This window comes from Oncorhynchus nerka, linkage group LG1 (genome assembly GCF_034236695.1).
Source record: "Oncorhynchus nerka isolate Pitt River linkage group LG1, Oner_Uvic_2.0, whole genome shotgun sequence".
NCBI lineage: Eukaryota > Metazoa > Chordata > Actinopteri > Salmoniformes > Salmonidae > Oncorhynchus > Oncorhynchus nerka.
This window is the reverse complement of record NC_088396.1, coordinates 32,544,880-32,559,921: the sequence shown is the minus strand read 5'-3', so window position 1 is coordinate 32,559,921 and position 15,042 is coordinate 32,544,880. Positions and strand designations below refer to the sequence as shown.

The following is a 15,042-nucleotide window of genomic DNA, read 5'->3' as shown; positions in this document are numbered from 1 at the left end:
GGTCTCGATAAAGACCAAGTGTCGATTGTTACAATTTTATTATTTTACACTCCATCATTTGCTTGAAAATACTTGACGTGCTTTACTGTATGCAGCTTAATCTTTTCCTAATGCCTATACTTTGTTCATGTTTACTCTCCCACTCTGCTCAGACAGAGATTGGCTTCAGCTCTACTGCTCTGCCAAGCCCCCTCAGGCCACAGGCTCTTCATCTGGGCTGCAGTCACATCAGTCACGCTAGGGTGATGATCAATGCTCTGTCTGTGTGTCCAAACCACCCATATCAAGGAAACCAATACACACTAACACTTGTGCTTCCTCTCAGATAAATGCCCCGTTCCTTATATGGTACGAGACCCCACATGAGCCATGTGTTTGAGCTTCAAAGTATTGCTGGGTCTTCACCCCTTTGGAGGAAGCCACAACAGACAAAGATGTATGCTTTACCTTTGATGAGACCTCATGATGGGGGTTTCACATGGTATAAAGGTAACCAACCATATGCTACGTGGGTTGGGAGGGTGTATTCATGAGTTCCAAAATGTTGTTTTGGCCTCTCCTTTATCCCTATGGCATTGAGGATAAACTCAGCTGCTCACACGTCCTATTGTAAGAAAACTAAATGGGCTGCATTAGAGAGAGTCCTCCTATCCCTTGGTTGTTTTCGTCGTCTAGCCTCTCCCTCTGTTCCGACCAAGACCCATCTGTCCCTCAGGTGTGTTCCTGCAAGTTTACACTTGCTCCCCAACCTACTGCTGCCACGAATGACGATGATACAGCAGGTGTGGCCAAGTTCAGTATGCAAACTACCTGGCCTAGACTAGGCCTATATCTAATTCAGTGGTACTGACACACTGGTCTTCATGATCAAGCTGTACTGTATTACAGTGGCATTTACATTCTCATAAATGACAGTGACATGAGTATAATTTGTTTAACTTCTGAATTTCTATTGTTATAGTATGCCTCTTTCCCAGCAAGGAGAGAAAATACTTCCCTTTCTACTTTCACATTAAAATTAAGATGTTCAGTCAAAGTTCAGAAATGTAACAATACCCTGAAAAGAGGTAGAGTTTCAGTAGCTTGGAGTGATGTAGTCGATCACTGTGCCAGAAGAAGAGCTACAGTTTCAGTAACTCAAGGATTCTCTGTGAAACCTCATCCTTCATTCTGAAAGAGATAATCAGTGTGGAGGTAGAGGCAACCATGTTGTTCAGTCTGTTGGGCACTGAGCAGACTGTCTGGGGTGGAGGTGAGCTTGTTCTGGGGTTTAGGGCCAGAGGTAGTGAGCTCGGGGGGTAAATGGAGTGACAGAAGCGGTGTTCGAATACCCATACTAAAATACTGTATACAACATACTATTATTTAATTTTAGTATACTGTAAACGAAAGGTATCCTTCGGTTGAGCGAACTAGCACATCGCCTGTCTACCGGAAGTTGATAGCATATCAAATGACTAGCTCGACATTTTACGATTTTGGGTGTGTTTGTAAATTCAATCTGGAGCATTCAACGGCAGTCAAGCACCCAAGCTAATTGGCTAACGTTGGCTAGCTACTTCCAGACACAAATGAGAGAACGCCTCACTGTGACCATTTTACTCGTCCTAGCAGAGCTGGTTAGGCTGTTTTCATGTCATCAAGAGCGCTGGCGACTATAACTGTGCTGCAACAATTGAATTACACTTTTTTTGCAGATGTTTACTGACACTGGCCATATTCTACAGGTTTCGTAAATTCAGCAGTTATTCTGCGCTCTGGCACACTCAGCCGAGAGTGATCTGAAATCGGAGTAAATAGCCAGAATTAACCATGTCCATTGAAATGCACAACGACTATACCACTCAGCTAAGAATGATGTCAATAATCAAGTCAACAAACATTGCGTAGTTAGTTAATATACTGCCTGGCAAGTTCCTGACATTATTACATTGCTCAACATTTTATTAACATTTGTCATAATTAGTTAAAGCAAAGAATTTGTATCCGTTTCGTCGGACTTCGGCTGCATATTTTCCGCCATTTTCTTATACTCTGAAAACGTGAAGCCACGGCCATTTTCTGATGAATTGCATTGTGGGCCCTAAAAGCACAGAAATTGTGTACACTGCTTGTATACTTCATATTTTGGCTAATTTAGTACGACACCAGTACACCTTTTGGCTTAATAACTATATCCATACTATGACCAATAAGCAAACTATATACTAAATTCAAGTCACAAATAGTACAGTTTGTATGAGTATTTCAACACAGCCTGAGTGTCAGTCAGTGAGTGAAGTGAAAGCTGCAATGTTACTTTTTAGGCAACCTGACCAAATTCACATTGAAAGCAAGTCTAAGAAGTGGTAGATCTGTTCTATTCCCATTCTTAAATTTAGTTTTTGCGTCTCTTACTTTCGGTTTTGTACACCAGCTTCAAACAGCTGAAAACACAATATTTTGGTTATTGAAAAGATACTTCACAGCGGTTTAGATGGTACAATGGTTCTGTACAGTATACTAGCTTGTTGTCACAAACTGAAATTAGGAGAACTATTCGAATTTTAGCAACCAGGAAATGGCAGAGTGATTTCTACATTGTGTACTTTGAATGGAGTGAATGTAATGAGAGGAGGGACGTTGTACTCTGCTTGCCTTTTCTCGAGGCTGGTTGGTTAATCTCTCCCAGTTTTAGTGGTCGACGCCCTGTGGGAGGCACTAGGCTAAAGCTCCCTGGCTGAGTCCGTCAGAGCGATTAGGGTGTAATCCCCCCAGGGATCCACATGCCTCACAGGCTCGTAGAACACACAGGCGCGTAGAACACACAGGCGCATGGAACACACAGGCGCATGGAACACACAGGCGCATGGAACACACAGGCGCATGGAACACACAGGCGCATGGAACACACAGGCGCATGGAACACACAGGCTCAGATAGCAACATAAGCAGCATGAGCATGCAGTGCCAGTGTGAGAGTACTGTGTACCAGACTAGCCCTCTATTCTCCCTCCCATCTACTTCAATTTGCACCCCTCTCTCCATCTGACTCTTCTACAAGGCCCCAACTGTCTGCTGATAGATCAAATGGTTGTTTTTGGCCTGGGCTCTAGACCAGACAATTCAGAACCATATCACACTTGATTCTGCTGAGGAGCTATGGCTCCATATGTCCACAAGAGAGAAGGAAATCTGTGGGGTGCAACAACCCAATTTAAGCCTTTGACGATAAGCCTTCACCATGGTCATACCATCATGTTTCCACTCGAATTAACCAAAATCACAATACAATAAATTGACACACACCCACAACAACTAGGTAACACAGTAGGTAGCCTAGTGGTTAGAGCATTGGACTAGTAACCGAAAGGTTGCAAGATTGAATCCCTGAGCTGACAAGGTTCAAATCTGTCGTTCTGCCCCTGAACAAGGCAGTTAACCCACTGTTCCTAGGGGCCGTTAAATATAGGTAAGATAAAAAAAACAACAACCAGTACACAGACAAGCAAGCACATGTAAATAAACATGCACAGGCAACTAAATCCTTGTCTCCTCCCATCTCCACCCCAACATGCCCAGAATATCTCCTCAGTAATGCGCAGTGAACTCATTGCCAATAGGTCTTATTTAAGATAGCCATGCTAACCACTTTGCTGTTTGAGCCTAATGAAGAAAAGAGTTCAGAGCCAAGCCAGCTCTACTGTCCGATATGCCTTTACTCTAGAATACGTGGACAACTACAAATACTTAGGTGTCTGGTTAGACTGTAAACTCTCCTTCCAGACCCATATCAAACATCTCCAATCCAAAGTTAAATCTAGAATTGGCTTCCTATTTCGCAACAAAGCATCCTTCACTCATGCTGCCAAACATACCCTTGTAAAACTGACCATCCTACCAATCCTCGACTTTGGCGATGTCATTTACAAAATAGCCTCCAATACCCTACTCAACAAATTGGATGCAGTCTATCACATTGCAATCCGTTTTGTCACCAAAGCCCCATATACTACCCACCATTGCGACCTGTACACTCTCGTTGGCTGGCCCTCGCTTCATACTCGTCGCCAAACCCACTGGCTCCATGTCATCTACAAGACCCTGCTAGGTAAAGTCCCCCCTTATCTCAGCTCGCTGGTCACTATAGCATCTCCCACCTGTAGCACACGCTCCAGCAGGTATATCTCTCTAGTCACCCCCAAAACCAATTATTTCTTTGGCCGCCTCTCCTTCCAGTTCTCTGCTGCCAATGACTGGAACGAACTACAAAAATATCTGAAACTGGAAACACTTATCTCCCTCACTAGCTTTAAGCACCAACTGTCAGAGCAGCTCACAGACTACTGCACCTGTACATAGCCCACCTATAATTTAGCCCAAACAACTACCTCTTTCCCAACTGTATTTAATTTATTTATTTTGCTCCTTTGCACCCCATTTTTTATTTCTACTTTGCACATTCTTCCATTGCAAAACTACCATTCCAGTGTTTTACTTGCTATATTGTATTTACTTTGCCACCATGGCCTTTTTTGCCTTTACCTCCCTTCTCACCTCATTTGCTCACATTGTATATAGACTTGTTTATACTGTATTATTGACTGCATGTTTGTTTTACTCCATGTGCAACTCTGTGTCGTTGTATCTGTCGAACTGCTTTGCTTCATCTTGGCCAGGTCGCAATTGTAAATGAGAACTTGTTCTCAACTTGCCTACCTGGTTAAATAAAGGTGAAATAAAAAATAAATAAATAAAAGCATCCCATGCATAAGCCAGAACACAAGGCCTAGTCTGTGCACTAGAGGTCGACCGATTAATCGGAATGGCCGATTAATTAGGGCCGATTTCAAGTTTTCATAACAATCGGAAATCTGTATTTTTGGACACCAAATTTTTTGTATATTTTTTTGACACCTTTATTTAACTAGGCAAGTCAGTCAATAACAGATTCTTATTTCCGATGACGGCCTAGGAACGGTGGGTTAAATGCCTTGTTCTTACCTTGTCAGCTCGGGGATTCAATCTTGCAACCTTACAGTTAACTAGTCCAACGCTCATACCACCGGATTACATTGCACTCCACGAGGAGACTGCCTGTTACACGAATGCAGCAAGAAGCCAAGGTAAGTTGCTAGCTAGCATTAAACCGATCTTATAAAAAACAATCAATCATAATCACTAATTAACTGCACATAAACCAAATTGAACAGGTTTCATTATTTATTTGAGGCTAAATTGAACTTGATGTATTATATTAAGTTAAAACAAGTGTTCATTCAGTATTGTTGTAATTGTCATTATTACAAATACATTTTTTTAAATTTAATCATCCGATTAATCGGTCAACCTCTACTGTGCACTGTTGAATATTATTTGACCTTAATTTGTATTAATTTCCATACAAGTCATCTCTCTCCCATCTAGACAGGCATTGATACAGCCCAAAACTTCCATTAACAGCCTACTGTACATTTGCATGCCCCATCCTTTATTTCCATGCTACAGTTCACATTGATGTACAGACACGCTGCCACAGCAGTCTAATAACAACTAGCTTAGTAGCTGATACAGCGTTTCCCCTAGGTTTTTTTAAGCAGCAGTGGAAAGGGTAGCTGTCCCCATAGACTTCCAGACATTGCGCTAACAGTAGTTACAAACTTCCTTCAAACTGTATGCAGTTCATTGGACTGTGGGTCAGTAGAAAAAGGGCTTAATTGCCAACGTCTTGCACTATCCCTTTAAAAAGCGCATCTCGGCAGAAATAGAAAATATATTTTTAAAAATGCTATCATATTTTTTTTGAGCCATGGCAACAATTTGGGCCACCGCTGCTAAGTGAATATAGAGGAAACACTGGCTGACACGTTCAGCTGACAGGAAAAGACTGAGGTGTTAACTCAACATCAGATCGGCTTCTGTGTTCAAACAAGCCGACCAGATAGACATCCCCTTGAAAGTTGCCTAGTAGAGGTCATGCATACACCATGGGGATCTGCGATCAACTCTGTCTCCTTCTAGACCTGCTGATGTGCGCTCACTGGGCCGCCTGTTTGTTTGTTTAGAACGTGGCTAGTAACTATAAAAAAAAAAAATAATAATAATTAAAAAAAAATTGGCTTTATTCTTTTCACAAATTCTGTTTTCTCCATTTACTTTTAAAAGTTTTCTGTTTAAGGTTATTGCTCTACAAATCACATTTAATAGAATATCGAATTTTGTTGTTTTTGTAAGACCACAGCAATGCCAGAAACAGCAGGAGACCACTTGAGGTCTGGGAAACATTTTGAATTTTGGGTGTAGTTACCCTTTTACTCAACTGGGCACCAGCCAGAGACCTTTATTTGGTTAGCGGGGTTTCTGTAGCACTCATGTGATTGCAGTGTTTGCAAAACAAATGGCCACTGGATTGATGCAAATAATCATGAGATCATTCTGCCAGGTAGGCATAGGCTACTTTGTAGTTCATATTTAATTGAAAAGGTTTTTGGGAAAGCCTTTCCATTTACCAGAAGGCGGTTGTCATTACATTAGCATCATCACTAACAGCTACACAAAGTGGTAAACAAATGTGCACACAGACAGGGGCATCATTGATGTATTTTGTTCATGTCATATGATAATCTCAGGAAAATTAAGGAATTTTCTACTAAGTTCAATGGAGTTAGTTGATGTCATAAATGTAATACATTTTTTATATTGTTGAATTCCGTTTCAATGTCTTGATTCCGTGTCCGTCTGCATCGCAGATTTTATAGGGCCCTATAATATTACCATATTCTAGGGTGCCTCTGTGTTGTTAGGGAGTGTCTGTATAATTATGAAGTTGGGCAATATTTACATAATATTAGTGAACTGTTAAGTGGTTGCAGAGGAGCACTCTGGCTTGCTCTTGGCAGAACCCCTGATACACACAAGGCATGTGCAGCTGCCCTGTCTCCTGCCCGCTGCCAATCACTCTGCGCCTGTTAATCAGGCAGAGTGTGAACAAGAGCCGACCCTCCCACTGTCCATCTCTCACGCCATCTGATGAGCTTCTGCCACTGACCTTCACTTCCCAGTAGGCAAGATAATGCTTCCCTGGCTGGGAAAGCAGTCTCAGGGAATGTGGTTGGTTATTTAGAAACAAAAACACAACTATGGGGCAAAACAGACAGGGTTGGATTAGACCAGGAGTCTCCAACCCTGTTCCTGGAGATCTACCCTCCTGAAGGTTTCCGCTCCCCAGTTGTAACTAACCTGATTCGGCTTATCAACCAGCTAATTATTAGAAACAATAAGATACAAAGAGCAGAAACAAGCCACCTATGATTCCTCACATGGCAGCTTCTTGTCATTGTTACTAGCTATCTGACCATTCAGAATCATAATGCACACGCCTTCCTGGCCACCGATGCGTGCACATCCTTTTCGTGCCATTGTCAGCCAGCCCATCTACGAAGCCCAAGAAATGTTGGCTATTTGGAATGGAGCCTATGCCTAAATGCCTCAAGGAACAATCCTGAATGAATGTTGCCTATTGGGTCCAAGAGAAGGCTACTCTGGTCCTCTTGCTTTGCCTCGAAACTCAAAACTTATTGATGTAAACATTTGGCCAGCATGAAAACGCTGACTTACCAAAGAAAACAAGATAACGGTTAACAAAATAATTACCCAAGGTTCAAAGGAGCAAGCATACTGTAATGATAGGTCTTATTCATCTTGTTACTCAAGTGAATAAAGTCTGAAGATGTTAATATAAACTAATTATAGCATGTGGAACCACTAGGCAAAGCTACAGAAATCCCCCTGCAGAGGTGAAAAATGCATTTGTTAAAGGCCACTTCAAACCAGGGAGGAAGAACATAACTGTGATTATACAGACAGACAGAAGGACTATAAGGTCAGAGGCTAAGAATGTGTGGGAAGGTGAAGATCAAAAGCCTATCTCTGTACAGTTTGTGGTCAAGATAAAGAGGTCCAATTACACATTTCTAGTGGAAAACCACAGAAACTCACTGAGGTTGGTGGAATATCCCACCTATATGAGAAAGTTAGGGTGGTAGGTCAAATAGTAGCTGATGAGGTCATCATCAATTCAGTTGACACCCTTTAATACCTAGTGGCAAGTGAGTTGACCACTTTCTCTCCAGTTTGAACTTTTGTAAACAATTAAATGGATTTTAATATTCATGTTTACAAAGAGACTTGACTCCAAGGACATTGAATTTAGGAATCTTTTGAGCTCCATGGACTTTATCCAACATGTTACTGGGCCCACTCATAACCGCAGCCATAATCTGGATGTGGTTATTACCAAGGGGCTTTCTACTGACATATCCTCTATTGTTGATGTTGCTTTATCTGATCACCACTGTGTTTTTTACTAGCTTGTAGCCCATAGCACAGGGTATTACTGAACACATTATTAAGAAACGCTATCTTACCTCTGAAGGTACTACAGATTTTATTCCAATCTGTTTTTTTTGTGCCCACCACAGCACAGAGACAGCCTTATCGGTAAATTATCTTAGAGCCAACACAGATGCCAAACAGCTCTCGGTCCTTGTACTCTTGGATATAGTGGAGCATTTGACACTGTTGACCATGATGTCCTTCTGGACAGACTGGAGAGGAGGGTCGGCCTCTACGGTCAAGTTCTAAATTACAAGGCTAATCTGAAAACAAGGCTCCCTAAATTATATCAGCATATCGATTGCGCGACCCGGGCTGGCATATAAGGCCCTCCTCCACCCTCCTTTCGTTAAAGCTGACCACGACTACATTTTGTTGCTCTCAGCCTATAGACAGAAACTAAAACAGGAAGCACCCGAGCTCAGGAATGTTCAACGCTGGTCTGACCAATCGGATTCCACACTTCAAGATTGCTTCGATCACGTGGACTGGGATATGTTCCGCATAGCGTCGAACAACAACATTGATGAAAACGCTGAGCCGGTGAGCGAGTTTATTAGCAAGAGCGTCGGTGAGGTTGTACCCACAGCGTCTATTAAAACATTCCCCAACCAGAAACCGCAGCATTCGCGCAAAACTTAAAGCGTGAACCACTGCCTTTAATCAGGGTGACCGGAAACATGACCAAATACAAACAGTGTAGCTATTCCCTCTGCAAGGCAATCAAACAAAATAAGCATCAGTATAGAGACAAAGTAGAGTCGCAATTCAACGGCTCAGACACGAGAGGTATGTGGCAGGGTCTACAGTCAATCACGGAGTACAAAAGAAAAACCAGCCCCATCGCAGACCACGATGTCTTGCTCACAGACAAACTAAACAACTTCTTTGCTTGCTTGAGGACAATACAGTGCCACTGACAAGGCCCGCTACCAAAACCTGCGGGCTCTCCTTCACTGCAGCCAACATGAGTAAAACGTTTAAACGTGTTAACCCTCGCAAGGCTGCAGGCCCAGACGGCATCCCCAGCCGCGTCCTTAGAGCATGCGCAGACCAGCTGGCTGGTGTGTTTACGGACATATTCAATCAATCCTTATCCCAGTCTGCTGTTCCCACATGCTTCAAGCGGGCCACCATTGTTCCTGTTCCCAAAAAAGCTAAGGTAACTGAGCTAAATGACTACCGCCCCGTAGCACTCACTTCTATCATCATGAAGTGCTTTGAGAGACTAGTCAAGGACCATATCACCTCCACCCTACCTGACACACTAGACCCACTCCAATTTGCTTACCGCCCCAATAGGTCCACAGATGACACAATCGCAATCACACTGCCCTAACCCATCTGGACAAGAGGAATACCTATGTAAGAATGCTGTTCATTGACTACAGCTCAGCATTTAACACCATAGTACCCTCCAAGCTCGTCATCAAGCTCGAGACCCTGGGTCTCGACCCCGCCCTGTGCAACTGGGTCCTGGACTTCCTGACGGGCCACCACCAGGTGGTGAGGGTAGGTAACAACATCTCCACCCCGCTGACCCTCAACACTGGGGCCCCACAGGGGTGCGTTCTGAGCCCTCTCCTGTACACCCTGTTCACCCACGACTGTGTGGCCATGCACACCAACTCAATCATGTAGTTTGCAGACAACACTACAGTGGTAGGCTTGATTACCAACAACGACGAGACGGCCTACAGGGAGGAGGGGAGGGCCCTCGGAGTGTGGTGTCAGGAAAATAACATCACACTCAACATCAACAAAACAAAGGAGATGATCGTGTACTTCAGGAAACAGCAGAAGGAGCACCCCTCCAACCACATTGACGGGACAGTAGTGGAGAAGGTGGGAAGTTTTAAGTTCCTTGGCGTACACATTACGGACAAACTGGAATGGTCGACCCACACAGACAGCATGGTGAAGAAGGCGCAGCAGCGCCTCTTTAACCTCTGGAGGCTGAAGAAATTTGGCTTGTCACCAAACACACTCAAACTTTTACAGATGCACTATCGAGAGCATCCTGTCGGGCTGTATCACCGCCTGGTACAGCAACTGCTCCGCCCATAACCGTAAGGCTCTTCAGAGGGTAGTGAGGTCTGCACAACGCAAACTACCTGCCCTCCAGGACACCTACACCACCCGATGTCACAGGAAGGCCAAAAAGATCATCAAGGACAACAACCACCCGAGCCAATGCCTGTTTACCCTGCTATCATCCAGAAGGCGAGGTGAGTGCAGGTGCATCAAAGCTAGGACCGAGAGATTGAAAAACAGCTTCTCTCTCAAGGCCATCAGACTGTTAAACAGCCATCACTAACATTGAGTGGCTGCTGCCAACATACTGACTCAACTCTAGCCACTTTAAGATGGAAAAATTGATGTAATAAATGTATCACAAGCCACTTTAAACAATGCCACTTTATAGGTTTACATACCCTACATTACTCATCTCGTATGTATATACACTGTACTCTATACCATCTACTACATCTTGCCTATGCCGTTCGGCCATCACTCATTCACATATTCTTATGTACATATTCTTATTCATTCCTTTACACTTGCCCAGCAACAGCCCCAAAACATCACTGCTCTAGAGGAGATCTGCATGGAGGAATGGGCCATAATACCAGCAACAGTGTGTGAAAACCTGAAGACTTACAGAAAACATTTGACCTCTGTTATATACCCTTTGTTGGCAATGACAAAGTATTGAGATAAACTTTTATTATTGACCAAATACTTATTTTCCACCATAATTTGCAAATAAAAAAATCCTACAATGTGATTTTCTGGATTTTTTTTCTCATTTTGTCTGTCATAGTTGAAGTGTACCTATGATGAAAATTACAGGCCTCATCTTTTTAAGTGGGAGAACTTGCACAATTGGTGGCTGACTAAATACTTTTTTTGCCCCATATATATATATATATATATATATATATATATATATATATATATATATATATATATATATTTTTTTTTTTATTAAAAGAAATTGGCCAATTAATCGGTATCGGCTTTTTTTTGCTCCTCCAAAGGTGTTTGATTGGAGGACCAATAATTGGTATCGGTGATGGAAAAAAATCATAAAATCGGTCGACCTCTACATGGACACAAGTAATTTTTTCAACAATTGTTTACAGACAGATTATTTCACTGCATCACAATTCCAGTGAGTCAGAAGTATACATACACCAAGTTGAATGCGCCTTTAAAAAGCTTGGAAAATTCCAGAACATTATGTCATGGCTTTAGAAGCTTCTGATAGGCTAATTGACATCATTTGAGTCAATTGGAGGTGTACCTGTGGATGTATTTCAAGGCCTACTTTCAAACTCAGTGAGTCTTTGCTTGACATCATGGGAAAATCAAAAGAAATCAGCCAAGACCTCACAAAAAAAATTGTAGACCTCCACAAATCTGGTTCATCCTTGGGAGCAATTTCCAAACACCTGAAGGTACCGCGTTCATCCGTACAAACAATAGTAGACAAGTATAAACACGATGGGACCACGCAGCCTTCATGCCTCAGGAATAAGACGCGTTCTGTCTCCTAAAGATGAACGTACTTTGGAGCAAAAAGTGCAAATAAATCCCAGAACAGCAAAGGACCTTGTGAAGATGCTGGAGGAAACAGGCACAAAAGTATTTATATCCACAGTAAAATTAGCCCTATATCAACATAACCTGAAATGCCGCTCAGTAAGGAAGAAGCCACTGCTCCAAAACTGCCATAAAAAAGCCAGACTACAGTTTGCAACTGCACATGGGGACAAAGATCATACTTTTTGGAGAAATGTCTTCTGGTCTGATGAAACAAAAATAGAACTGTTTGGCCATAATGACCATGGTAATGTTTGGAGGAAAAGGGGGAGGCTTGCAAGCCGAAGAACACCATCCCAACCGTGAAGTGCGGGGGCGGCAGCATCATATTGTGGGGGTGCTTTTGCTGCAGGAGGGACTGGTGCACTTCACAAAATAGATGGCATCATGAGGAAGTAAAATTATGTGGATATATTGAAGCAACATCAAGACATCAGTTAAAGCTAAAGCTTGGTCACAAATGGGTCTTCCCGAATGGACAATGACCCCCAGCATACTTCCAAAGTTGTGGCAAAATGTCTTAAGGACAACAAAGTCAAGGTATTGGAGTGGCCATCACAAAGCCCTGACCTCAATCCCATATAAAATTTGTGGGCAGAACTGAAAAAGCGTGTGCGAGCAAGGAAACCTACAAACCTGACTCAGTTACACCGGCTCGGTCAGGAGGAATGGGCCAAAATTCACCCAACTTATTTTGGGGAGCTTGTGGAAGGCTACCCGAAACAGTCAAATCAAAACTTATTGGTCACATACACATGGTTAGCAATGTTCATGCGAGTGTAGCGAAATGCTTGTGTTTCTAGTTCCGACCACACAGTAATATCTAACAAGTAATCTAACAATTTCACAACAACTACCTTATACACACACCAGTGTAAAGGAATGAATATGAATATGTACATATAAATATATGGATGAGCGATGGCTGAACGGCATAGGCAAGATGCAGTAGATGGTAAAGAGTACAGTATATATATATATATGAGATGAGATGTAGGGTATGTAAACATTATACAAAGTGGCATTGTTTAAAGTGACTAGTTATACATTTATTACATCCAATTTTGAATGATTAAAGTGGCTAGAGATTTGAGTCAGTATGTTGACAGCAGCGACTTAATGTTAGTGATGGCTGTTTAACAGCCTGATGGCCTTGAGATTGAAAAACAGCTTCTGTCTCATGATCCCTGCTTTGATGCACCTGTACTGACCTCGCCTTCTGGATGATAGCGGGGTGAACAGGCAGTGGCTCAGGTGGTTGTTGTCCTTGATGTTCTTTTTGGCCTTCCTGTGACATCGGGTGGTGTAGGTGTCATGGAGGGCAGGTAGTTTGCCCCCGGTGATGCGTTGTGCAGGCCTAACTACCCTCTGGAGAGCCTTGCGGTTGTGGGCGGAGCAGTTGCCGTACCAGGCGGTGATACAGCCCGATATGATGTTCTCGATTGTGCATCAGTAAAAGTTTGTGAGTGGTTTTTGGTGACAAGCCAAATTTCTTCAGCCTCCTGAGGTTGAAGAGGTGCCGTTGCGCCTTCTTCACCATGCTGTCTGTGTGGGTGGACCATTTCAGTTTGTCCGTGATGTGTACGCCGAGGAACTTAAAACTTCCCACCTTCTCCACTACTGTCCCGTCAATGTGGATAGGGGGGTGCTCCCTCTGCTGTTTCCTGAAGTCCACGATCATCTCCTTTGTTTTGTTGACATTGAACGTGAGGTTATTTTCCTGACACCACACTCCGTTTGATCCAAGTTAAACAACTTAAAGGCAATCCTACCAAATACTAATTGAGTGCATGTAAACATCTGACCCACTGGGAATGTGATGAAAGAAATTAAAAGCTTAAAAAATAATTCTCTACTATTATTTTGACATTTTACATTCCGAAAATAAAGTGGTGTTACTAACTGACCTAAAACAGGGCATTTGTACTAGGATTAAATGTCAGGAATTGTGAAAAACTGAGTTTAAATGTATTTAGCTAAGGTGTATGTAAACTTCCGACTTCAACGGTGTGAGATATATATATATATATATATATATACATATTACCCCTTGACAGCATTATCAGAAAGCACAGCAAGATACACAACTTTACATTTGTGCCACCAGAGGATTTTAGCACCACAAATCAATTATTAGACTACATAAGTGATTAAAATACTTTGATGACTCACAACTTCCTCCAGCTAAATCAAGACAAGACCGAGGTACTTATTGTCAGAGCCAAAGCACAGAGAGAATCTAGCCGCACATTTAAATTCACATGCAATAAAGATAAAACACCAGGTAAAAAACCTGATTTAGATTCTGAACTAAATTTGTCAACTGCAAAACATACAGAATGCTGCAGCACACGTAATGACCAAGATGGAGAGCACACATTACACCAGTTTTAAGGTCTGCACTGGCTGCCTGTGAGATTTAGAATACATTTTAAGATTCTTCTATTGGTTTTTAAAATCAACCCACAATTGTGCACCAAAATACATGTCAGACATGCTTTAATGGTATCTACCTAGTAGGTCCCTCAGTGATTATGCCCCCAGCCTCTGGAATAGCCTGCCGGAGAACCTGAAGATGCTTTCCTGTAAAGCATATTGTCTGAAATGTGCTGTATAAATAAAGCTTGATTTGACCAATGCATGGTAGTTCCATTATCCATATTGACTGTATGTAACCCTGTATTGTTTTGTGTTGTGATAAATGTAATACAACGCTGGGCTTGTTGGGAGACCCAAGACAAATTTCCTGAAGGGGAAACAGTCTAGGCTGTGAGAATCTTAATGGGTGGAAGGATAGAAGACAGAACTGTGTACTGAAAAATGTATTGAATGGTATGAGTCAGCGAGCGGAGACAGAAGGAGTTATTTGCAATGCAGACTCGCCTGCCACTTCACATCATCTTCTCAGAGGCAACCTGCCCAATTGGCATGGATCTGATGATAAGTGAGTGCTGTCTCACGCTCCTACTCTTCTTATCAGTTGTAAGCATATGCATTGTGTCATGTAGGCATCTGTACTACATATTTCATATACCATATTTATTCATGTATTTTTAAGATGTT

At 42.4% G+C, this 15,042-nt stretch overlaps 1 protein-coding gene across 1 annotated transcript in view; it reads right to left on the bottom strand.

Annotated features, from left to right (window-relative positions):
* Window positions 1–15,042, bottom strand: part of LOC115129338 (integral membrane protein 2B-like) — a 30,728-nt gene that overhangs the window by 14,562 nt on the left and 1,124 nt on the right. The window lies entirely within an intron of this gene.